Genomic DNA, 27,984 nt, shown 5'->3' on the forward strand with positions numbered 1-27,984 from the left:
TACTGGGAAATGAATGTGGTTAAGTTATTTGTTCATAAATACACTGCAATTTAAGTAAGGAAATGATATTTTTAAGACCTTCGAAGACGCTGACATAGAGTGCCTCCCAAGAGTGGGAATTGCTCAGCAGGAGACTTTAGGGAACACATATATGAGTATCCCCAATATGTACAACAACTTTCAAAGTTACGCTACAAATACTGTTTTATTAGTCATTGTTCTTATGTATCAGAAACTTACAACACTTTAGTTGCCACTTAAGTATTCAAAATTTGCATTTGTGCCAATTTCTATTACCTCTTTTCACAGTTGTCAGTCTAAACTGAGGCGCAGTTTATAGTAAGTATATATATTTATACATTTCAGTACAGTTATAAAGGACATTTTAATACTATCAAATTAGCACAACAGCTTCTTTCAAACTGCAGTTATTGGGAAAATCTATAAAATTGTGGATTTAATATTTGTTCTACTTCAGGTAAAACCCAGAAAAGGGAAAAATAAATGACTTTACCCCGATTAGATTTATATCAGCTTAAATCCTTGGCTTCCTCCTGAAGGGTGCTAAAACAGAGATCTATGAGAACTAAGGAAAAGCAAAGCCTACTTGGCCTGCCAGGTAGCTAAAACTAAGTCACAAACACTGGGTGAAAGAATTGCCCTGCATGATCCCAGGCTCCAACCTGTGGGTAGCGCTTCTCAACTTATTTCTTAGACTCTACAATCATTGATCAAGATAACTCTTGGAAACCGACAGTCCCAACATTGGTAAAAAATTAGATACTGCACAGCCTTGAAAAAGGGCACATCAGTAACTCAGATCTCTCGGCCACTAACTCAAGCTGGGAAAGTGTTTTCATCCCACTTTCAACTTCTTTGCTCTCACAAATCTTGGTAAGGTCTTGGCTGGACAGTGCTCCAACTCTTAGAGATTTTGAAAGGAAATTATTTATCTTATTAATTCTAGTCACTCTTGAACTGAGGGCTGTACTTTTCGTAGAAACAAGAGGCAGAGTTTCACAGAGTTTCACAGGTGGACACCTTATTCCTGGGTGCTATCAGTACCGTGGTTTTAACGAGTAAGCCCGTAGGTTTCTTATGCATTTGTTCCATGACTGGCTGATCCATCACAATGGCTTGTCTCATCATTTCCCACATGGTAAATATTCTCTTGGCTAGTTGAGACAGAATGTGGTTTACTTTTGCACATGTTCCTTGTTCTTTTTATATCAGTAATGACACAGTGTCATAATAATAGGAACAAAAAATAATTGCAATTCTCCCAAAAGCGAAAGCGCTCATCTCTTAACTAATAGATAGTATTGGTTTAATTTACCTAAGACACTCTGTGGTTTGATCCTGCTGACAGTGCTGGGGATTTTCCAGATGTAGAGGATTATGAAGTCTAGGACAGCATTGCCATTTCCTGCAGTTTTTCCTAGGAAACTTAGAGAGCTGACACCACTAAAGAGCCCACATCTCAGAGTCATGTGAAAATCTAATCTTCCATTTAAAGAACTAGTTTCAGCTGTGTAGTAAACATGCAGTACCATTTAAGGGCTTTCTAAAAAGCTCAAAAAGCAGAGGGTCCAAAAGGCATTATGACTATGATAATTGCAAAGAACAATGCTATTGATGTTAAGTTGGCTCCATAAATCTTTTTCTCCATTTTTTTTTAAATGATAGAAAGCAAGAAATTTTCCTGTAAAATAAATTTGCTCCATAAATTTTTTCTCCATTTTTTTTTAATGATAGAAAGCAAGAAATTTTCCTGTAAAATTTACTGTCATTCTTTGGTCCTTCACCAACCAGTTGTACTGTAGTCCTCATGTTGGCTTAGACTCCTCATCCATGTTAGTTCTACATCCAAAGTTCAGTGTTAGCCAGTGCTGCAGTTGACTGGGCAGTGATTTAGTTTCCTCAATCCATTATAAAAAAAAAAAGTAAAAAACTCCTCAACAAAAACAAACAAACAAACAAAACCAACCCCAAACCCGCCAAGAACTCCATAAAATCTGTTTTCTTTAAATATAATTAAGGCTCCATTCAAAATAAATTTACTGTCATTCTTTGCTCCTTCACCAACCAGTTGTACTGTAGTCCTCATGTTGGCTTAGACTCCTCATCCATGTTAGTTCTACATCCAAAGTTCAGTGTTAGCCAGTGCTGCAGTTGACTGGGCAGTGATTTAGTTTCCTCAATCCATTATAAAAAAAAAAAGTAAAAAACTCCTCAACAAAAACAAACAAACAAACAAAACCAACCCCAAACCCGCCAAGAACTCCATAAAATCTGTTTTCTTTAAATATAATTAAGGCTCCATTCAAAATACAGTAATTTAATCTTTTTTTTTTCCAGACTTTCTGAAAGCCATGAGCACATAAGTCACCTTGAGTCACAAGGGGAAAAAAAAAAAAAGGGAGAAAAATATGAGCAATGTAGTAAAGAAAAAGTAAAAAATTCATGTTAATGTCCATCTTGCTAAAAAAGTTCCACATACTTTTATTAGGTTGTATCTCCCACTCCAGGAGAAGGTACAAGGAATCCAGAAGTAGTCATATGCAGGGCCCAACAAACACTGTAACAAGTTTTGGCTCTATCATCTATTAAATTGTGATGGCTCCTATTTTCGGTAAGTTTTGAAGATGGAATTGCAGCTGGTGAACATTTGTTCTCTGCAATCTTTGGAAATATAAATAAAAAATAACAAATTTCTTGGCTGAAACCTCAAATGCCAAGAGAGGATGGCAGACGCTACAAAGTAGTATTTACAATACTAATGAGGCAGCAATGACTAATAGCTCAAGGAAGCTTATTTAAGAGTCAGTTCACAGCTGGTAGTGAAAGTTTATAACAAAAAAACCCAAAAACAATTACAAAAATTATGAACATAAAAATCAAAATTTAGTAGAAAACTCATATCATTAATGTTTTATAAACTTCTCAATAAATACCTTGTACTCAATTTTTTTTTTTTTTTTTTTCTAGAGTACTGTTTTTTTTGTGCTTTGTTTCTTGAGCATCCAGATTTGCCCAAATTAAAAATCAGGTATTAATACAATATTGAAGTCGAGTGCGTAAGAATCACATTTTTTTGTGCTTTGTTTCTTGGGCATCCAGATTAGCCCAAATTAAAAATCAGGTATTAATACAATATTGAAGTCGAGTGCGTAAGAATCACACCATGCAATTTCATTCCTGAAAATAGAACTATTATGGAGGAATAAGAGACTTTACTTCTGATTTTGTTGCAGGTTTTCACAAGCTGAAGTTGATCTCATAATTATAAAACCATCCTTCCTCACCTGCTCACAGTTAGTTCCTTCACTTTATATTTGCAATTTATTTTCAAGAAGTCATGCTAACATAATCATGTCCAGTAAATAAGAGCTAAAAGGAAGCAGGTGCCATGCATAATGAACTTCCAGTCTCACAGTAGCTGAAGTGGAAATGGTTTTGGTCAGGATATTTAAACAAGTTGAGAGGAGATAAACTAGAGATAAAGCAGTCATTTTCATAAAAAACCTTTCCAGATCCACTTTGGAATCTCTCAAACAGCTGAGATATTCTCCTCTATCCCTCTCTTCCTGCTATTTCTTTCATCATTATCTGTGTAAAATTATATTTGATATGTGAGAACATGGATGAAATAAACTATTTTCTTTCGTGCTTGAGAATGATGCCAGAAGAACATCCATGGAAACTAATACCTTATTAATCCACAGAGCAGATGCAGACAGGCTGAGATAGGAAACTTACTTCAGTTTCTTACTGTATCGTCAATGGGATTAATATTAAAAAAGTAAAAAAAAGAAAAATAAAAGAAAATACCAAATCAAAAAGAACCCCAAGAACATCTTATCCTGACATTTACAGTTTTAGGTATGTGAAAAGTTTATGAAGTTTGGGGTTTTTTTTATTTTTCAAAGCTCTATTGTCTGACTCGACAATAAACCTAAGCAAATTCTTCGGAGCAACCAGACTTAGTTGATATTCTTTCAGACACACTAAAAAACATTATAATTCTACCCTCTAAGGAGTCAAGCTGTGAGCAATATAATTTTCAAAATGGGAAAGAAGGGTATACATTGGTTATGGGCAATCTGTTCTTGTAACTTCTGTAATCAGCCAAGATGATGAGCTATGGCCTTCCTCATTATAACAGAAAATCAGATTTACCTCTGCCAAAAGAAATAGTAACACTTAGCATTTATATAGCTCTTTATCTCTTAAAGCTTTTTAGAAATATTAACTAATTACAGGCAAATTTTGATGTTTCCTGAAAAACATACCATAACCTAAAATTCTTTGAAGGGAAATAAAATTCCTACGGGCAAAAGGATCCTGGAAATTCATCTCATTTATACTTATAAAATTACTTGTAGAGGAAAAAAGTTCAATAGCACCACCATCAATCCTGTTACACCAATGTATCTAATGTTTGCAGTTGCACTACAATTTTTCCTAATAAAAAAATTTGGTCATGAGATTATCAAAAAGATGACCTGACATAATGCCTTCAGCACAGAAAATTTGATTTGGTTACTCAGGGATTTTTTTTTTTCCAAAGTCTGTGTCATATTACTTGTGTGAGTCTTTTGCTCTAGTGAAGCAGTATGACTTAACTGGTACAGCTTAACGCTGTAACTGGTCTTTTAAACTATTAGTGTAATGCAATGTTCTAGGATGGACAAGCCTTTCAAGTAGAAATATTAAAGGCAGAAGTAAAAGTTCTAGGGTAACAATCTGTGATAAAAATTTGTAAGGTATTTAAATTACTTGAGCTATTTTAACGCTGAAAAATGGCATCCTTCAGAAATTTTTCAAATAATCATTTGGAAAAGTAATTTATAAGGAAATTCTGGGGTTGGAAGGAAATTTGTTGTGGTCACTTTTTCTTTTACATGTAGCTAGATTTATATTTCGTATTAGTGTTTCTTATTCAGTAACATGCACTATCCACCTGCTAAGGGGTTCTCTAACAAAACAGCTGTGGTTTCCTTTCTGTTTGTATAGTGGAGTGTTATAATTTCTTCTGCCTTTTTAAAAAAAATGTAAATTATTTATACCCTTATGCCTGTTCACATGTTTGAAAACAAGCCAAAGAAATACCACTTACATTTATACTTATCCCTCAACTCTTCCACTCCAGTATTCATGATAAAAACATGTCTATGTATAAAGAAAAAAAAGACTCCATTTGTTATTCAACAATTTGTTATTCAACAATTTGTTATTCAAGCAGACTTGTTAATCATGGTCTTAATCCAAGAACCTTAGGTGTTACAGCATAGCTGGGAATTTTTTGCTAGAAGTAAGTTCCTCAGGTACTTCATGTTTAAATGCATTATTGCTGTAGTTCGTATGGAAGGCACTAACAGTATTTCTGGCTTGGCTCAGGCTAACATCCAGCTAGAGGAAAGCTGTTTTCTAACCTGACAGATGTCTTATTCATATATATGGCTATATGAGAGAGCAGAATCTGCATCCAGAAACATTTCTAAGACATTAATTCATTACAAGCCTGTGTCTTCAGCCAAAATAAACTATTACTTTCCTGAAATTTCCTTTGTTTGTCACCTGCCTGTCTCACTTGCTTAGGTTCATCCAAATATTCTTTGTTTATGAATCAGTCTCATTTGAGCATTACTTCACGTTGGTCGGGATGGTTTGGTTGTATCTGCCAAAAGACAGGGAGGCAATTTGCCTTATATGTTTCCTTCTGATTTGTCTGTGTACGCATCCAAGGAAGTACTTGGTCCATTTTCATAAAGCCAGTGTAGGTCTAGCTAACCTTAGGCACTGCAAGAACAATGATACTTAGAAAACTTTAGCATCAGCAGAAACCACAATGCCAATGTGAAACAAAAACACAATGTAAAAATCTATTGGCCTCTTTTCCTTGAACCAGGACCAAAAAGAAAAGCCCACAAAAAAAAAAAAAAAAAAAAACCAATCATCAAAACTATAACATGCTAGTGATACAATCCTATTATAATTGCTCTCCAGACAAAAGAAAGAAAGATTTTAGGAAACAAGGGAAGATTTTCTTTTTCCATTTTCCCCCCATTTCTTGGATACGAGCTCTGGGCAGGAAGCTACAAAAATTCTTGGATATTAGACACTGTCAGACTTTCTGAGCATCTTGCAGATGTTACTCATTCAGCTGTTCTCAAAGATACGACGTGAAACTACCTTCTATTCACTGTAAATTCTATTTCCATAATCCTGTAGATTATATCTCCCTGTAAATGGTAAATAGAAAGATGGGAAGAATGCAAAATACACCCCATTAACCTTACCGTTGGGCTACCTTACTGCAGGCTTATGCTTCTCTTTCAAATCACTTGAACCTTCCACACTAAATTATCATTGTTACTCCTGTACAAAAATTCTACTAGGTTTGTTTGTTTTTTTTCTCCCAGAACAGTTTAAGTTTATCTCCAAGCCATTGACACTTTTGCTTAGAGTTGAATCTACACCAAAAAAACACAATATGAGGACATAGAACAGCTGCATCAGGCACTATTTGTTCTTGATTTAGTAATTTCAGTGGTCAAAAGTGCTACTGGAAACCAAAAAAACTCCAAATCAGACTGTGAGCTGCAGGAATTATCCTGGCATGAAGTCTGACAGATGCTTCATCTCTTGGTCAGTAACAGATATATGGTCTTCAGTTTGAGAAACACTATGTTTTGACACTATGAAAGTGCTATTCCCATTTTCTCAACAGCTAACTGCAGTGGCGGAAAGCTGCAGTATGTTATGGTGTGTATTTGCTACCATTGCTCTTTATGCTAAAATACTTTATAGATAGAACATGGAACGTAGATTTTTTGCAAATTTGTGTTCAAACTGGAAAATTGTGAAAGAAGTACAATTTCTGCTGAATTTTTTAGCTAAAAGATTATTTTCCCAAATTTTGACAGTGGATAAACATTTCATGTTATCTATTTCTCAATGTAAGATTTTCTTCAAATTCAGAAAAATGCAGGAAATAAATGCACACAGTGCAGAAAAGTGAAAAAAACTGGTTATTTACATTAATTCCATGTTAACACAAATACCATTAATTAAATGGTACAACTTTTTTTTACCGTAACTAGTTGTTAACAAGTGGTTTCTGGCTTCCAATAGCTCGAAACCACTTCTCTTTATGTGATCTTCATCTGTGATATACAGGGGCAGGGAGAAACAAAGAGAAGAAACTAGGAGAAAGAACACGGTATGCCATACAGATGATTTCCCCAATCTGATTTAACAACTTAAGTCATAATGTTAATGAGGCTATGCTAGTGCCATTGAAGATAATATCCTTGGGGGTATTAAGCATGGAATCCCCCTCCTTTTTCCACTTTGCTCTTTGCACAGCCTTACTTTGACTTTGCTGAACACAGGGGGAAAAAAAATAGATACATCGCCTCATCCACTGCTGAGAGCTAATCACCTGTAAAACACTTACAATTCACTGTTATGTAGTTAGCATCAGCTCTCAAAGATCTCAAAGCTGGTGTCACTGAAGTTGTGTGCTCTGTAATCTAGGATGACAGAGGACTTTTGGCATGATCCTATATGACTCAACCCAGTAGGAGTTTCAGCACTGATTTAAATGGAATAGGATCTGTTAAACCGAGTTAGAAAATGACTTCAGGACGGCTTTAACCTATCTCTGGTTAAGAAACAATACAATTAACCATTGTTCCTCCTTCCATGAGGGTAGTCATCCTGATTTGGGGTCTATATGTTCACACCAGTAATACCATAACAACAAGAAACTCTCATTGGTTCACATCACGTTATATTGGGTGATCTATAAACACATGAAAAAGTCTCCTTAAACCAAACCCCCACACATGATTGCCTGTCCTCAGAGTTTTACAGGATTTCCCCTTATATTATACATGCTATGTTTCCAGCACATTACTGATGTTGGAGATTGAGGGTACAAACCTATGAGAGTTCTCAAGCTGCAAATGCTGATATTTTATTTTTCCACTGTGATAGGAGCAAAGCTTATCATGATTTGAACAATGAAAGCCTACAGAGAAAGCTGCAAAGAAAACCAATTTAAATCCCCAAAGTCTGAGCAGACTACAACACAGAGAAAAGAAAGAAAAATGGAGGAAAATAAAGAGGTCCTTGTCTGCTTTACGTTATCTGTTTGATAATGCTGCTTTCCAGGTACTATACCCTTCATGCAGTATCAAAAACCTACTGATTATTGGGGAGATCAGCATTTTACAGAAATAACACAGACCAATCCTGCCACATCAGCTGTGCTGCTGCAATTAGCCATTCCCAAACAATAGACTTCACTGAACAACTCCTGCAAAGATTCGATGACCCTTTCTGTTCCCACCTATATTTTTCCTTCTTCCTTATGTTCTGTTATGTCATACTATGTTCTGTTATGTTCGGTTATGTTATGTTGTTTTCTACATTTGTAGCCCTTTGGGGATGTATAATGAGAATAGCAGCACAAATGCGAAAGTAGAAAATACAAAGCAGTGAGCGTAGGTTTAGGTAAAGTGACAGCTGCCATTAGAGATAAGGTAATTCTACAAAAAGGCTCCAGCAGAGATTAAAAACTAGCCTACACTGCCAAGCTGCCAAAGAAAAAAAAGAACTTGTTTCTAGGTATTTTTCTCTCCTGTTCTTTCTTTTTTTTTTTTTTTGGTGGGAGCAGGGAGGGTTAGTGAAATTAGTACAGAATTTGTCCTCATTTTTCACTTATATCCTCCCATAAATAGCAGGGGAGGGTAGAAGGGGACTAAAAAATCTTATTTTCTTTTAAAGAATATAGTTTCCTTTTTTTACAGATGTTGTTCTCTAAGCCCAGCCAGCTCCTGCCTTTTCTTGTCATGCCCCACAGAAAAAGAGAGACAGTGCAAGAAGGGAAGAAACATGGCACACAAACATGATGAAATTTAAAATGCACATTCAGCCTTTTGTGAGTGTTTGAAAATAAATCCATGAAAAAATTCCCTGTTAGTTATTCCATATTTGGCTGAATTAATGACTTCTCCTTCAGTCTCCTTTATCTTCCAAATAAAGTATGAAAATTTTAAATAAGTAAAAATTGCACAATTGAGACAGTACTGTTATATGGCTTTTGTTCAGCTCACTCTTTGTACAGAACAGCTTGAATCATACAACCTGCCTTGATACTGTGTAGTTAAAGCTGTAATATTGGAATATTGGTCAAGAAAAGACAGTCCAAGGGCGAGACTTGAGAACACAGCACTTGTGAGATCTTGGGAAAATGTGTTATCCACATCTATCTCCATCTTTCCATTTGTAAAATCAAGACAAAATACCCCTACCTGGACTACTCTCTGCTGCCTAGATTGATTTTAGAAGGGAAAAAAAAAATAAGGTGACTCATAAAACATACCGATTACAAAGTCCCCCCTTATGGAATATATATTTACAACTCCTGCAGGTAGTTCCCTGCTAGCCATCTCTGGGCTTTTGACAATGTTCCTGCTATAGTAGATCTACTAGCCTTTCACCTCTATATTCTCTGCTAGCCAGTGACTAATGCATCCTTAACAGGGATTAATAACCTAGAAGTACAAGCTACAGTAGATAAATATGAGGAACATAGCAAACTGATTAAGTTAATTGGAGCTGATCTACCCATCAGTGTAATTGGCTAGGATTTTCACTTTAAAGACGGGAGCTTTAAGCAGCCACCTTAAAAGACCAAATTACTTTGGAATAATTACTAAGAATGCTTAAAACACAATAAAATCCAGCTTTGATCCCATTTGAATACCGTGAAGTTTGACTCTGATAGGAAGGAGCAATTAATACACACTCTAAGGGGCAAACTTGAGGCAGTGAATATTATTACCTTGTAAATCTCCTGATTTTTTTTTATTTTTTTTCCTATACTTTCTTATTATTCAGACATTTTACTATTATCTTACCTTTTATGTGTGCTCTAGTACACTTCTGACAAAGGGTTTTTTTTATTTTTTTTTTCCTATACTTTCTTATTATTCAGACATTTTACTATTATCTTACCTTTTATGTGTGCTCTAGTACACTTCTGACAAAGAAGTTCATGTACTTCATCTACCCATCACAGATGAATGCCATGACTGTGAAACTAATGCTTTTTTGTAGTTTTTTAATATAGAATTTTACTACAAGAAATGTATATGTATGTGACCATGAGCTACCCCATCCATAGAGAATATTAACTCAGCTGAAAACTTCAACCCGTTAGCCAAATAAGCAGGTGCCTGGCATATTCCCTGCAGTGTTGGCCAGGGTGGACATCACATATACTTGTGTACACACTCAGAGGGATCACTGACTGAAAAGCATATGTAAAAGTTCATTTTTTGGTGATGTAAACAAAAAAACAAAATTCAAGGAAATGGAGCTCTTACCTGAAGAGACCGATTTAGTACTCTTGCACTTCAGTAAATTAGCCACACTACTGCAGTCAATGGAGTAGCTTTCAAGTGGGCAAACACCTGGCTGGCACATTTCGATGGCAAATTTAACCACATTTAGCTGTTACATGTTTGAAATCAAGTATATTCCTTCTTTTTTTTTTTTTTTTAATAATAACTAAGTACATTACTGAAATGACCTGTATGCCACCTTAATTCATCTAATGCCAGTCACCACATTATGCAGCAAGCTTGTGCTAAAAACAACAACAAACATATATCTGATTTAACCTGATTTTTTAAATCACAGGTCTAAATCATGTATTTGGCGATGGGACAGTCCCTTCTTTTCAAACTCTAGGACAATGTAGAAGACAGGAAAAAGCTGCTATGAACAATATCTTCTACTGGGACACATGATTAGACATCTGACAGACGTGAACTGGAATAGTATCCCCAGGCAACCAAACCTATTAACCTTTTTCCAGCAGCTGGCTAGATCTAAAAAGCTCAGCAGCATCAATTTATACGTTTGTACAGTTCTCAATGAAATGGAAGTGGAATGATTCAAAAGGAAAATCATGTGCTGATCTACAATGTAGTATTAATAGCCAAGCTTGGGAGAAAATTGTGCAGAAATATCAGCATGACTACCCTGAATTAGGCATTTAAAGATAATTAAGCCAAAAATAGTTTTTACAGATTGCTGGACATCCTCTCAGATTATGTGGATGTGTATAGATGGTGGAAATATGATAAAGATGTAAGGGATGTAACCAGATGTTTCAGAAATGGAAACAGAAACAGAATAGGTAAGAAACTAAGCCAATGTAACTATATACAGAAAATATGGCATTCAGAAGTTCTATATCATTAGATTTAATGATGTACAAATAAGCACTTTAAAAGGGGTTTTATAAATTCTTGTCTTGATTTTTACTAGAAGTAGACATTTAAATAAAACTAAAAGCCGGAAAGAAGACTGTTGGCTTTGTCTTCTTTAATGGGAGAGTTGGATCTTTTGCCTTCAATGAAGGAGTAAAGAATCACATAATGCAATGACAATATCACAGCTAAGAAAAAGGTGACTCACATGCCACAGGTCAAAAGCTGGCCCAAATTTGTTATGTTATCATCATGTCACATCACATGTACAAACAAAGGGAAATGCCAGTGAAATGAATGAAAAATTGAAGAGTGGTTTAATACTAAGCTTTTTTTTTGCCTACAATTAGCTGATAAGAGCAAAATCTGTGTAAGGTTTTGTTTTCTTTCCTTTTTCCAAGCTTTCCCTTTTCCTTGTCTTCATTCCCTGCATACACCTCTGAAAATAAATCATAAAGCTGAATAAATCCAGCAAAGAACAAACAATAGCTTTACCCACTATGTCAGTCAAACTAGTCATGCTCCTGGTATTTTTGAGAAAATTTGGGGGTTTTTTTTGGTTTTCATTCTTCTTTTTTTATGACAGCTGATTATCAGCTCTGATTATCATTTGTATTCTTTGCTGCTAACAGCTGTCAGGCTTCTTATTCTCAGTATGGATGATCTCAAATAGCTGGGAAAGGCCTATCAAATCAGTTTTTGAAGTCTGAAGAGCAAGAGATCTGCATGTGGCACTCACATTTGCAGACGTCTGAATACAGAAATTGATATTTTTAAGAATGCAAGCATGCTGGTAGGCGAAGCTGAGCAGCCACCATGCCTACCACTGAGTGAGCTCTTTCTGGCATTCTGCCTCAGTGCCAGGACAGCAGCTCAACTTTTCTGAACTCTTACACAGCCATGAGCACTACAGTAAAGGTCCTATTGTTTAACTATATAATCTGCAGGATATATTAGATAAAAACACTGAAAAGAGTCGTTCTGGGTCTTATTTCCTTATAAAAGGAGAACCTGGGAAAAAGTGTCAGAAAGAAATGATGGCTTGGGGACAATGAATTCCTTTCCTGCTGTCCTTCTGCTCACAGGGGGAAACAAGCCTCTGATGATTTATACAGAGAAAAATGATGAGAGTTACCACTCCTGTTATAGCAAGTTTGTTGAATATTAAGAGATGTGCTGTCACTAAGTAGTGCAGAGACTACTTAGTGTCTGTTGTACAGCCAGTGAAATCTATACTGGGTCCTGCCTTTAGCATCTTTCAGTAGCACTGAGCCTGTTTCACACCCCTGTTCACTATAGACAGAGATGCAGTTACACTGCCTGGTTTAAGGTGGTACAGAGATGCTTCAGCCAGCTCTGGTCATTCCAGTTGTTGAAGTAGAGCAGATGTGTCAGAGCATTGTTGACTTCATAGTTTGGCCCAGTACCGAAGCTGTTCTAGGTTACAAAATCTGTTATACATTCAAGATGGAGATCAGTATTTTTGCACACAGTGACAATAAGAAAGCTAAGTATCGAGTTATGGTATAAACATTATATAATATATAAACATTAGGTTTAGATTAGCAATAACTTGGCAACTGTATTGACATTTATTGCATTGGACGGACATGGACAACCATGTTTTTCTTTTCCTATACACTTTCATCACTGAGTATATATAACAGATAGAGTAAGCAGCTTAGACATAGATGTCCACATTTGCTCTAATGACTCCCATAAGTCATCTCATACAAGTGATGTATATGAAATCCTAGAGCAAATCAAAATCAGTATCAGATGTCAGATGTTTTCTGTCACTGTTCCCACATCTAACCCAGTAGATCACTATGACCTTAGACAAGTCATTTAATCTCTCTGTTTCTATTTCATGTTCACACATTAATAGACCTGAATAAAACTGCAGTGAGACAGAAAATAGTTCACTATTATTCTGAAATATTCCTGCATTAAAAACATTTAACATAATGATGCCATAAAAGAACTGATGTAGGACTGCTGCAAAGCTGAAACACAGACTTTTGTGTTCACATTTTCTATATTACTTAGATGATACCTTGAGGCTGCATCCTGTTTATGAGGCGATAACCATTTTCTAAGCTATATAACTCCCAGGTTTATTATGCAAGGACACAAATATTCCAGCATAACAGAAAGAGCTCTTAAGGCATCACATAAAATATTGGTCCTTCTTTTCCTAATCAATCATAACCTTCTTGATTCCCTCATTACTGCAACAGACATTGTGTCCCTATTGTTCAGGAAAGTTAAGCAACACAAAGAGAAACACACAGATTTTCTTTGCCTGTGATCTAAGAGATCAATAGAAGCAGCAGCATAATGTATATAGCATATGCAAGCTTTGCTGGCAGAAGAGAAACATGTGAACAAAGCTATAAATTCCTGAATATAAACATTTACAAATTCTGGAATAAAAGGACCCAATCCTTTAGTGGTGTGAGAGGTATTTGCAAAAATGTCTTTTGCGCAGCCTAAGTAGTTTGGACTGTTTACAACTTTCCACTTCACATCTACGTTTAAGTCTTTGCATGATGAGTAAAAGTTCAATTTAATATTTATAAAATTATTATATCTGGTGGAGCCTATGAGGTCTGGAGAAAAAGGTGTGCATTGGGTTCGTGTGGCAAGATTTTGTCAGCAGAAGGACTACAGGAGTGGCTTCTGTGAGAAGCTGCTAGAAGCTTCTCCCATGTCTGACAGAGCCAATGTCAGCCAGCTCCAAGATGGATCCACCACTGGCTGACACTAAGTCCATCAGTGATGGTCGTAATGCCTCTGGGATAACATAGTTAAGAAGGGGGGAAAAAACCTGCAAAACAGCAATTGCAGCCAGAGAGAGAAGTGAGAATATGTGAAAGCAACAACTCTGTACACACCAAGGTCAGCAAAGAAGAAGAGGAGGAGGTGCACCAGGCGCTGGAGCAGAGATTCCCCTGCAGTCTGTGGTGAAGACTATGGTGAGGCAGGCTGTCCCCCTGCAGCCCATGGAGGTCCATGGTGGAGCAGAGATCCACCGGCAGCCTGGGGAGGAACCCACACCAGAGCAGATGGATGCCCAAAGGAGACTATGACCCTGTGAAGAGCCCACGCTGGAGCAGGTTTGCTGGCAGGACTTGTGACCCTGTGGGGGACACACGCTGAAGCAGTCTGTTCCTGGAAGACTGCACCCCGTGGAAGGGACCCACTCTGGAGCAGGGGAAGAGTGTGAGGAATCCTTCTCCCCCTGAGGAGAAAGGACCAGCCATCACAATGTGTAATGAACTGACCATAACCCATATTCCCCATGCCCCTGCACCATTCAGGGGGAGGATGTGGGGAAATTAGGAGTGAAGTTCAGCCTGGGAAGAAGGAAGAGTGAAGGAAAGATGTTTTAAGATTTGTTCTTATTTCTCATTGTCCTAGTCTGATTTATTTGGTAATAGATTTAACTAATCTCCCTGAGTCAATTCTATTTCTCCTGTGATGGTAATTGCTGGGGTAAATCCTGTCCTTATCTTGACCCATCAACCTTTCATTATATTTTCTCTCCCCTGTCCAGCTGAGGACGGGAGTGATAGAGAGGCTTTGGTGGGCACCTGGCATCCAGCTGGGGCTAACCCACCACAAGGCAACTTCCAGAGAGCAACTCTGATTTATCTTTGTAACCTGAGCACACTGAAGCATTCAGCTCTTTCCTATGATTAATCATTTTTCTTCTGAAACCAGGGAAATAAGGAAAAATCTTTAATATGACAAAAAAAAAAGGAAAGAATTCCTAACTGGAGTTATGACAGGGAATTTTTAACTTACGTGAACTTTTTAAAAGACCATTTATACACTCTCTGTCAGAAACACCCAAATATATACGAAGCTTTAAAAGTTCCATGGAACAAGGGTTTTAATCAGCCTCAGGTGTTCTTTACCTTTATATATTTATCAGCCTTCCAGGAAACGTGTATTTAATACACGCTGAAGCAGTCTGTTCCTGGAAGACTGCACCCCGTGGAAGGGACCCACTCTGGAGCAGGGGAAGAGTGTGAGGAATCCTTCTCCCCCTGAGGAGAAAGGACCAGCCATCACAATGTGTAATGAACTGACCATAACCCATATTCCCCATGCCCCTGCACCATTCAGGGGGAGGATGTGGGGAAATTAGGAGTGAAGTTCAGCCTGGGAAGAAGGAAGAGTGAAGGAAAGATGTTTTAAGATTTGTTCTTATTTCTCATTGTCCTAGTCTGATTTATTTGGTAATAGATTTAACTAATCTCCCTGAGTCAATTCTATTTCTCCTGTGATGGTAATTGCTGGGGTAAATCCTGTCCTTATCTTGACCCATCAACCTTTCATTATATTTTCTCTCCCCTGTCCAGCTGAGGACGGGAGTGATAGAGAGGCTTTGGTGGGCACCTGGCATCCAGCTGGGGCTAACCCACCACAAGGCAACTTCCAGAGAGCAACTCTGATTTATCTTTGTAACCTGAGCACACTGAAGCATTCAGCTCTTTCCTATGATTAATCATTTTTCTTCTGAAACCAGGGAAATAAGGAAAAATCTTTAATATGACAAAAAAAAAAGGAAAGAATTCCTAACTGGAGTTATGACAGGGAATTTTTAACTTACGTGAACTTTTTAAAAGACCATTTATACACTCTCTGTCAGAAACACCCAAATATATACGAAGCTTTAAAAGTTCCATGGAACAAGGGTTTTAATCAGCCTCAGGTGTTCTTTACCTTTATATATTTATCAGCCTTCCAGGAAACGTGTATTTAATATGCATCATTTTGGTGTGCTTGGTTATTCCTTTTTGAAAAGTATCTTACTTTCCAGCTTCAGGTGAGAACACTGAAACCAACATGTTGAACAGCCCAAACCAGTGGCAGTACAGAATCTCATCTTTACTGGACTTTAAACGAGGGACCTGAAAACAACCCAAGAGATTTTCTATGGCTGCTGGTCTGAAATCCTGCAAGGCTGAGGACCGCAAAGTCACATCATGCCGTGTCCTCTGCTGTCTGCCCTTCTGCCTACAGAAAGGTCTACACAGGAGATATTTTCATGCCTTACTTGTGAAGGGATCGGATGCCAAATACCATTCTTGTTTTGGAGGCTCTGTTGTAGCTCTCCCAAAGACAAGCACAACACAATATACAAAGCTCAGCTGCAGCCTGTCAGTTCACTTTAGCACTTAATGTCAAGAATTTAAACAGTGTTTTTCATGTCTAGTACCATGTACGATTATTCAGCCTTTCACTGTGCCTACATTACAGGAAAAAAAAAATAATTCTCTCTTCTTCACCATAGTATGCATTACAGTCTTTTAAGTTATGCTAGTCCAGGAAGCATTTTTTTAATTTCCTTCTTTCTTTGAGAAGAGACAACTTAAAGTTTACTCCTCCCACCTTTTTAAGTTGAAGGACATGAAAATTTAGTGCAGATATTTGTTCCCATGCTAGACTTCCTTCTCAGCATGCAGTAATGTGAAACCAAACACTCATTTGATTATAAATTCACTCGGAGGAATTACAAAAAGAATTCCCCACAGCAAATATCTGGGAAGCTCAAGCTGGTTTAAATTGAAACCTAAATCATTCTCTGTTAACAATAGTTTTCCCTTGAGAAATACACCTGCCAGGGTATCTTGCATTTGTGGGATGAGACCTGAAGACCAGCTGCAATAAAGTCACACTCAGCTGCATTGGCTGCTCTGCTCCTTCGCTTCCTAAGTGGACTGCCAAGGCTCTTCAGCATCAGACACAGAATCTGAATCTAAGGCAGGCAGGTAAAATTTCAATTTCAACTGTCAATGCCAATAGAGAAAAACAGCAAAAAAGAAAGCATAAAAGATATTCCATTAAAACAGGAACTGGTCCTGATAGAATATGAACTTATCCTGCTGACCATCTGTTTTATGTTTAAGCTTTTTTGGCAAATCTGAAAGAAACAATAGTGTTTCCAAATTTCCTATAGGGAACTTTGATATTATACAATAATCTACAATAAAACAGAGGCAGTTTAAATCCAGAAGGGTCTCATGTTGCAGGATAGCTGGAGTTCTGTGTCATTTGCTCTGAGCACCATTAAACTTAAATGAGTAAGGCTAAAATTGCATTTAATTCTATCACCTGGTCTGGGAATTTTTGTTGCAGAGAAGTGGAGATGTTCAGGCCCTGACTGGCAGACTGGTGCTTGGTTTTGAGTTGGGTTAAAGAAGAAACTGGAAAGAAGTGAAGGGAGTTTCATACAGAGGTAAATAAACATTGTGCTGACATTCCAAGATACAAACTAACCAGGACAAGATGATCAAGTAAGATAGAGTTAACAAATCCACAGAAATAGGGTGGAATTATCTGATGTAATGAGTTGATGGACTGAAGCAGAAACTTCTAAGGTGTGATGCATCTAATCATAGTATGCATGTTTACAATAGGCCAGAGAAATTACCCTAAAGTGCACATATTTCTCCATAAATTATAAATACAACCTAATAGGATTACTGCAGTAATCATCTCCAGTAAATATAATGAATACTAGCATTGGTATCTACATGGTAAAATGCAGTTATTTACAGATTTGGTTTACAGGTATTTGGATAATTTTTTCTTCACTTTCCAACGAATTTTTTAAGATTCCTTAAGAACAATTAGATATATAGATAAATAACTTCCAAACTCACTTAAAATAAGAAAATATATATGCAATACCTGGCTAAGTTGTGAGTGGAAAACAGATCCCAGTACTATGAATGAAAAAGAAAAAAATATACTTCCTTGCTACAATTGCAGGGACTCTTAAACCACATGAAGGAAATATTACAGAGTGTGTGGTTTTCTTCAGAAAATGCAGGACAGGGGAAATAAAAGTATACAAAATAATTAGTCACTGTAAGAAATTGCATAAAGCTTTTTTTAATTTCTTCCTTCCCCCCCATCTTAATAACAAACACTCAGCAGAGCTTGAGGGTGGCAGATGGAAACTGAAGATGTATTCACATAACTCAGCATTAACCTATGGAATCACCAAGTCATACCCCTTATAAAAGAAAAATATAAAAATAGTTTGGCCAAAATAGTCATACTGACTTTCAGCAGTTAGTGAAAACAAAATGCATTCTTAATCCCATTAACCTTCAGTCTTCAGCATTTAGGTCAATTGTGTTGGTGTGGTCAATTGCTAACAATTAAGAGCAAGAACTAAATACTTTGAGGCAGTTTTTCGCTGGGAGTGCCTGGGTAGTCCTTATGAAAGGTCTCTGTGGTAGATCCGGACAGTCATATGCCTCATCCAGATGGTCAACTCTAGCCCAAGACAAGCCAGCAGCTATGCGTTACCAGTAGCATCCCACTGAGCTCATGATGTGGGACAGCTGATATAACCTCCTTTTGTGGGCTGATGTAACTTGTGTGGATTTCTTTGGTTCAATATGTTCAATATATATAACTGCAGGTATACAGTCAGATATTGGCCATAACCAGTAAAACCTTTCCACTATCCTGGATGTAGGATGGACCATTCCTACTTTCCTGTAACTTTCCTTCCTCACTGACTAGCAATCTCAAGGAGAGCTGCTGGATATATCATGAGTATATTTGGCCAGTTATTAAGCCCCAGGCAGCAGCAGGAAGGTTGTTATAAAACAGAGTCTTCTGGCAAGTCAAAACAGACTTTGGTAAAAGAAAGAGAGGAACTTACACTGGTGCATGAGGAAGCAGATATGTGCTGTGACACTGGAGAAATTAACTGCTTATGGATATTGCTATATCTATCACACAATAGTCAAAGAGGTTCAGTGGCTGGATTACACTTGACCCAGATTTGTCGTGGTTAATCTCAGTTGCAGGAGGGTCTAAACCTCTGTTAGACACTTCGGCAGACACCACCGGTGCTGTCAGGGTGCTTTAAGTGAACATCTGTCTGAAGGACTTCTAAGGAAATGCTAGTTGAAGGCCCTCTGATAGCTGCCAGAGGGCTCAAGACCCCTTCTGACTTGCACACAGACAGAAAGACTGTTATTGGCAGTTAAGTTTTCCCCAAATTACCCATTTGGCTCAGATGGCCAAGACCTCTTTTGACAACTGGTATCTACAAAATTGACTGTAGAGTTGAGCTTTCTCTGCCAACTCTTCCACTTGCCTGGATGCAGGTCAGAGGCATATTAAACTCAGAGCCACATCTCTGCATCTGTATCCTGTGGTGTTTCAGCAGAGAATTTCTCCCCAAAGGCCAGTCTGTCAGCAGGGCCACTTTGTTGGGCTGGTGCAGTTTCCGGAAACATTAGCATTGTCCTTGGCCAGCTTGAAGCATGTGGAAAGGTGTTCTGGTAGGGAACTGCAGACATTGATAGTTTGATAGTACTAAGGATTCTTCCTACTTGGTGTAGAGACCTTCAAGGTGGAGATCTGTATCTGATAGAGATATCCTGCATAGCCAGGGAAAAGGTGGAGAGACTTTTAGAGTCCTTAAAAGTGATCAAAAGAACTACACGGTGCAAATGCCTCTTTCTTTCCCTAGACTGTACACGGAACCAAAGTTGACAGAGGGCTAAAATATCACTATATATATCCCCCATCAGCAATTTTTAAAGCAGAGCTCTGGATTTCTTTTTGTTTGTCTTAAAAGCACTGAGAACATAATCCTAGGACTACTTACGTTACTTTATTTTCTTTCTAATGCACTTCATTTTCTGAAATGTACTTTCAAATCAATTTCTGTCATTAGTCCTTCTAAGTAAATATAATATTTGTGGAAAGTAATTATTCTTTGTTGGTAAAACACGTGTATATGATCAGTCTTTTGTTTAAATTAGATTTTAATTTATTTGTTAACTTAGTGATTGCACATTACTGCCTAATGACCTTAAAGAAGACAGGTTTCTGCTTCAAGGGACAAAAACAGAGGCAGTTACAGCCATGGCAGCAGCAAAGGTGGCTATCTGCCTCTAAAACAGGGTTAAAGGAAGACCTATAAATGCTAGTTAATGTTCTTCTGAATAATCTTAAGGCCTAACTTCTGCATATATTTCTCAAAATAAGCAGAGTGGGTTCAACCGTTTTTCTACGACCAGCAGTAATCCAACAAAACCTCCTTATTTTTTCTTGTTTTTGGCCATTTAGTGTACTGGTTTTGGCTGGGATAATTTTCTTGCTAATAGCTTGTATGGGATGGATTTGTGCTGAAACCACAACACTTTGGAATTTTTTTCCAAAGATTGTGCAAAAACCTTCAAACGACAATAGACCAAACCTGGTCTGGTGGGAGGCATCCCTGTCCATGCTAGGGGAGTTGGAACTAGTTGATCTTTGAGGTCCATTCCAACCCAAATCATTCTATGACTCTAGATTCTATGATTCTGTGATAGTATGTAGCTCTTATATATATTTCAATACCTTTATTATGCTGTTGCGTAGCACAATTGCTTGAGAGACAAAAAGCCCTTGATTGAGGATGCTCATCTAATCTTATTTGAAGATATAAATTAAACCTAAGCATTTTTTTTCCAAGCCAGGAGATCTCTGAACTACATACACTTCAGGACAGCAGACTTCTTCATGTGTCTGCCTGAAAGAATCCTATGGGATATGAACCCAGTGGGAAGATGGATCCAGAATAGCTGATTAGTTTTCAATGAACACCACCTCCAAGCTCAGAAAGTCTGTCCCAAAGAGAAGGAAGTCAAGCAATTGATAGAAAGCCTTCATGGATGAACAAGGAGCTCCTGATTAAACTCAAACATAAGAAGAACTCAATAGGTAGAAACTGGGACAGGTCACTCAGGACAAATAGGCTGTTCAAGTGTTTGTGGATGGAGTTAGGAAAATTAAACTGATACTGAGTTTTATCTGGAAAGGGATTTGAAGAGAAACAAGTATGGCTTATATAAGTATTTAAGCAACAGAGAGAAAAGGAAGGAAAATATGTGTCCACTGCTGAATAAGGCAAGGGACCTGATGGAAAAAGACATAGAAAAATCCGATGTACTCAATGCTTTCTCTTTGCTAAGTCTTGCCTCAGGATTCCCAGGTCCCTGAGGCAAGTAGAAAAGTCTGGAACAAAGAAGACTTATCCTCAGATTATGGAACTTTTAAAGAAACTGAATGTACTCAGATTCATGGGACCTAATGGGATAGACCCATGAGTGCTGAGGAATCTGGCCAATGCCAATGGTAAGGGCACTCTAGACTATCTCTGTAGGGCTAGCAATCAGGAGAAGTTCCTGAGGATTGGGAGAAACCAAATGGATCTGAAAAGCAGTTTCAAAACAGAACAGTGATTCCCAATGTTGAATCCTAATCTGTTCCACAATACCAGTCACCTACACGATTGCAAATGCTGAACAGGCAGTTCAAAAATTTTTAACATCCCTTTTGACATTATTCAGTATAACTCATTCAGATTTCCTTAATCACTTCTGAAACTTTGTTTAGAAACAGAAACAAATGACCCAAGGAAGTTCCCACACTGATTATAATTGAGCTGCTTTCTCAACATGATTCAAAGCCAGAAAAAAGGGAGAACCTGCCATGTGACATACCCAAAATAAACCATGCTTGTCTTTGCCTGGAAGCTACAAAAGAGAGTGAAATCACCAGGTATTTTCATAGTCCAGAAGCCACAATAGGCTGGAATTGCATACTTTTATTAAGAAAACTACTCATCTCTGTAAGATTGCTCCCATAAATAAAGTAAATAAGTTGGTAGCATTTTCACAGCTTTTTGACAAGGAATAGTAAGTAAATCATAAATACTGACTTTAAGAAATTGTACTTATGTATTTATTTTCAGGGTTTTGATTCTTTATATTTATTTATTTGTTTTTTCTTGAAAGCAAAATGTTTTCAATTAATCACAAAATATATTGCCAGAAGCAGTGCTAAAGGGCGGTTCCTCCTTTATATTTGTTCAAACTTGAAAAATACATTACTTTTTGTGATTTTTGCTACTTATTGACAAGCTTGTCATGTATACTATGATGCATGATGCTAAAACAGCATGTTTCTTTTACATTTAAATTACAATTCTGAAAGTCATATAAAAATGTAACACAATATTCTTATTTAAAAAAAAAAAAAGGAAAAGGAGAAGCTATTTCTGTTTCCACCCCTTCAAAGACAAAGTAAGGAGTAGTGCAGAAATGAGCAATTAACAATCCAATCTGGCCATCGCAATCTAATGGCATGAATTAATTTTTCACGTCTGGGTTCCTTCTAAGATAGGTAGGCATTTTAGAACAAGTGCTCAAAATGCACCAGGTACAAAGCCTATGTAAGTGACATTAACATATCTCTTTCTTCTCTCCCCTTCTGTCTTTGATTTAAAAGGAAACAGAGGTGAATGAATGAGGAAAAGGAAATGCAGTATGTATCAGCTTAGATCCTGATGTTTCCACTCATAGCTAATTACTCAGAAAGTAACCCTGCTTATTTATAAAAGAATAATTAAAAAAAAGATAAAGTCGTGACTAAGGAGGGAAGATGTATATTCCAGTGGCCAATCAAGAAATGTGACCAGTTTATTTTATTCTGCATAAAGTCATCTGCCCATAAGTTTTCCTTATGAAGCACCTGTCATGGCCCATTTTCTGTCATATAGCTCACTTGGCATTATGTTTTGGCTTCAAGGTCATTCTGTTACCACTAACTATATCAGCTTCTGTACTGAAAATATGTCCTTTTCACACAATTTAACCCCACTGTAACCAAGATTTACTGATAGGCTCAGATACTCAAAGAGTTTGTGTTGATATTTCAGATGATGGCAGTCAAAACTTTACTTTGCTCCTTCTCTAAATGGAACCCTTAAAGGCTATTGCCTTAGAGAGTTAGATATTTTCAGGTGGGCATTTGGAAAGATAAGTTGGTCTCAAGTCAATAATCAGGTTTGGAACATAAAATGGGGTTTTGATTGTACATCCAAAGAATGACCAATTTTCCGTTCTGCTGATTAAGTGGCATACAATAGTTAAAAATGAAGTTATGGGATAAAAACATGTTGCAACACTGAAGAAGTCATATCTTCCACCAAGCTTGTAATTTTAGTTCATGACATAAATTTCCGAGAGAAGTAAAGATTGTTGGTACTGATAGTGTATATCTGCAATTATTATATCATCCTACTGATTGATCTTTTATTTCCTCTGAGACTTTTTTGGATGTTGCGTTTTCAGGATCAGGTATTTTTCTTAAGACCATTTAACTCACAGTTCTATTTATCTTATTTGGAAAACATTTTCTCTCTCAATTGCTGCAAGATGACATTTGTTTCAGAATATATTTTCTTAGTAGAAACATTTCTCAATGGTTATTTGATAGACTGCTGTGTGATGACACTAATAAGAGCAATGGGGATAGGTAACTGCTGAGAGCTTATGCACCAGAAAAAAAGATCTCAGAGTATAATACTGGCTATTGGACAAAAAAAGGGAATTTAGAAATTCCGTAATTAGTAGCAATACAGAACTCTTGGACAGACTAGATGGATAGAGTCCAAACAACTTTTTTTCCAGCAGATCTTACCATTCACACTAACAGATTATAACAGTGACATTTAAGTCACTGACACCAAGCTGAGTGGTGAGGTTGACATGCCTGAGGGACGGGATGCCATCCAGAGGGACCTGGACAGGCTCAAAAATGGGCCTGTGTGAACCTTGTGAGGTTCAAAAAGACCAAGTGCAAGGTCCTACACCTGGGTCAGGGCAATCCCCAAGTATCAGCACAGGCTAGGGATGAAAAGATTGAGAGCAGCCCTGCTGAGAAGGATCTGGGAGTACTGGTGAATTAAAAACTCAGCATGATCTGGCAATGTGAGCTTGCATCCCAGAAAGCGAACAGCATCCTGGGCTGCATCCCCAGCAAGTGAGGCCAGCAGGTCAAACGAGGTGATTCTGCCCCTCTGCTCCACTCTGGGGAGACCTCCCAGCAGTGCTGCCTCCAGCTCTGGGGCCTCAGTACAGGAGAGACATGGACCTGTTGGAGCAGGGCCAGAGGAGATCACGGAGATGCTGGGAGGGACGGAGCCCCTCTGCTGGGAGGACACGCTGAGAGAGTTGGGAGTGTTCAGCCTGCAGAAGAAAAGGCTCCAGGGAGACCTTATTCTGGCCTTCAAGTACTTAAAGGAGGGCTGAATTTTTTACCGTGAAGGCAGTGAAACACTGGCTGAGGTTACCCAGAAAGATGGGAGATGCCCATCCCCGGAAACATTCAAGATAAAGGTTGGACAGGGCTCTGAGCAACCTGATCTAGCTGAAGATGTCCCTGCTTGCGGCAGAGGGTTGGACTAGAAGACCTTTAAAGATCCCTTCCAACACAAACTATTTTATGATTCTAAGTCTCCACTAAAACTTCTTGCAATTTAAATTTCACCTGACATTTATATTCCAAACATTCCTTCTTATTTCAATACTGCTTCCAACTAACTTCCTTTGTCACTTAGATCAGCAGTAGTCTTGCCTACCTTTAATAGCAGTTGGGGATGAAAGTGTTGAAATGTGTCTGAGGAAAACAAAAAAAGAAAAGAAAAATGAAATAAAACTGAAAACCATTGTGAAATGTTTTAAAGAATACTGTGAATGAGAACAGGCAGCCTTAATTTGATCACTGCTATTAAAAGATGATCAGATAAAAAGTCCAGCCTGATTTTTAACTGGGCAGCTGCAGGTTCTTTCTGTGGAAAAGGATGGATTGCATTTTAAATTCATAAGTATAGTCCTGGCCATATGGCTAGCATTATCCTTTATCTTCTGATGTCAATAGAAGGTGGTGGTGGGAGGAATAAAAAAAAAGAGGATGAAATATAGCATTTATTCTGCTGTTCAGCTGTTAGCTATTATCACTGATTCCCAACTTTCCCGGTACTTTATTGACCTCTTAAGTATTACTTGGAAAAAAACATGTTTAACTGATCTCAATGCTAGAAAAGACGGCAGCCTGGGGAGGAACCCACACCAGAGCAGATGGATGCCCAAAGGAGACTATGACCCTGTGAAGAGCCCACGCTGGAGCAGGTTTGCTGGCAGGACTTGTGACCCTGTGGGGGACACACGCTGAAGCAGTCTGTTCCTGGAAGACTGCACCCCGTGGAAGGGACCCACTCTGGAGCAGGGGAAGAGTGTGAGGAATCCTTCTCCCCCTGAGGAGAAAGGACCAGCCATCACAATGTGTAATGAACTGACCATAACCCATATTCCCCATGCCCCTGCACCATTCAGGGGGAGGATGTGGGGAAATTAGGAGTGAAGTTCAGCCTGGGAAGAAGGAAGAGTGAAGGAAAGATGTTTTAAGATTTGTTCTTATTTCTCATTGTCCTAGTCTGATTTATTTGGTAATAGATTTAACTAATCTCCCTGAGTCAATTCTATTTCTCCTGTGATGGTAATTGCTGGGGTAAATCCTGTCCTTATCTTGACCCATCAACCTTTCATTATATTTTCTCTCCCCTGTCCAGCTGAGGACGGGAGTGATAGAGAGGCTTTGGTGGGCACCTGGCATCCAGCTGGGGCTAACCCACCACAAGGCAACTTCCAGAGAGCAACTCTGATTTATCTTTGTAACCTGAGCACACTGAAGCATTCAGCTCTTTCCTATGATTAATCATTTTTCTTCTGAAACCAGGGAAATAAGGAAAAATCTTTAATATGACAAAAAAAAAAGGAAAGAATTCCTAACTGGAGTTATGACAGGGAATTTTTAACTTACGTGAACTTTTTAAAAGACCATTTATACACTCTCTGTCAGAAACACCCAAATATATACGAAGCTTTAAAAGTTCCATGGAACAAGGGTTTTAATCAGCCTCAGGTGTTCTTTACCTTTATATATTTATCAGCCTTCCAGGAAACGTGTATTTAATATGCATCATTTTGGTGTGCTTGGTTATTCCTTTTTGAAAAGTATCTTACTTTCCAGCTTCAGGTGAGAACACTGAAACCAACATGTTGAACAGCCCAAACCAGTGGCAGTACAGAATCTCATCTTTACTGGACTTTAAACGAGGGACCTGAAAACAACCCAAGAGATTTTCTATGGCTGCTGGTCTGAAATCCTGCAAGGCTGAGGACCGCAAAGTCACATCATGCCGTGTCCTCTGCTGTCTGCCCTTCTGCCTACAGAAAGGTCTACACAGGAGATATTTTCATGCCTTACTTGTGAAGGGATCGGATGCCAAATACCATTCTTGTTTTGGAGGCTCTGTTGTAGCTCTCCCAAAGACAAGCACAACACAATATACAAAGCTCAGCTGCAGCCTGTCAGTTCACTTTAGCACTTAATGTCAAGAATTTAAACAGTGTTTTTCATGTCTAGTACCATGTACGATTATTCAGCCTTTCACTGTGCCTACATTACAGGAAAAAAAAAATAATTCTCTCTTCTTCACCATAGTATGCATTACAGTCTTTTAAGTTATGCTAGTCCAGGAAGCATTTTTTTAATTTCCTTCTTTCTTTGAGAAGAGACAACTTAAAGTTTACTCCTCCCACCTTTTTAAGTTGAAGGACATGAAAATTTAGTGCAGATATTTGTTCCCATGCTAGACTTCCTTCTCAGCATGCAGTAATGTGAAACCAAACACTCATTTGATTATAAATTCACTCGGAGGAATTACAAAAAGAATTCCCCACAGCAAATATCTGGGAAGCTCAAGCTGGTTTAAATTGAAACCTAAATCATTCTCTGTTAACAATAGTTTTCCCTTGAGAAATACACCTGCCAGGGTATCTTGCATTTGTGGGATGAGACCTGAAGACCAGCTGCAATAAAGTCACACTCAGCTGCATTGGCTGCTCTGCTCCTTCGCTTCCTAAGTGGACTGCCAAGGCTCTTCAGCATCAGACACAGAATCTGAATCTAAGGCAGGCAGGTAAAATTTCAATTTCAACTGTCAATGCCAATAGAGAAAAACAGCAAAAAAGAAAGCATAAAAGATATTCCATTAAAACAGGAACTGGTCCTGATAGAATATGAACTTATCCTGCTGACCATCTGTTTTATGTTTAAGCTTTTTTGGCAAATCTGAAAGAAACAATAGTGTTTCCAAATTTCCTATAGGGAACTTTGATATTATACAATAATCTACAATAAAACAGAGGCAGTTTAAATCCAGAAGGGTCTCATGTTGCAGGATAGCTGGAGTTCTGTGTCATTTGCTCTGAGCACCATTAAACTTAAATGAGTAAGGCTAAAATTGCATTTAATTCTATCACCTGGTCTGGGAATTTTTGTTGCAGAGAAGTGGAGATGTTCAGGCCCTGACTGGCAGACTGGTGCTTGGTTTTGAGTTGGGTTAAAGAAGAAACTGGAAAGAAGTGAAGGGAGTTTCATACAGAGGTAAATAAACATTGTGCTGACATTCCAAGATACAAACTAACCAGGACAAGATGATCAAGTAAGATAGAGTTAACAAATCCACAGAAATAGGGTGGAATTATCTGATGTAATGAGTTGATGGACTGAAGCAGAAACTTCTAAGGTGTGATGCATCTAATCATAGTATGCATGTTTACAATAGGCCAGAGAAATTACCCTAAAGTGCACATATTTCTCCATAAATTATAAATACAACCTAATAGGATTACTGCAGTAATCATCTCCAGTAAATATAATGAATACTAGCATTGGTATCTACATGGTAAAATGCAGTTATTTACAGATTTGGTTTACAGGTATTTGGATAATTTTTTCTTCACTTTCCAACGAA

The sequence above is a fragment of the Calidris pugnax genome, unplaced genomic scaffold, assembly GCF_001431845.1.
Source record: "Calidris pugnax isolate Ruff unplaced genomic scaffold, ASM143184v1 scaffold99, whole genome shotgun sequence".
Classification (NCBI taxonomy): domain Eukaryota; kingdom Metazoa; phylum Chordata; class Aves; order Charadriiformes; family Scolopacidae; genus Calidris; species Calidris pugnax.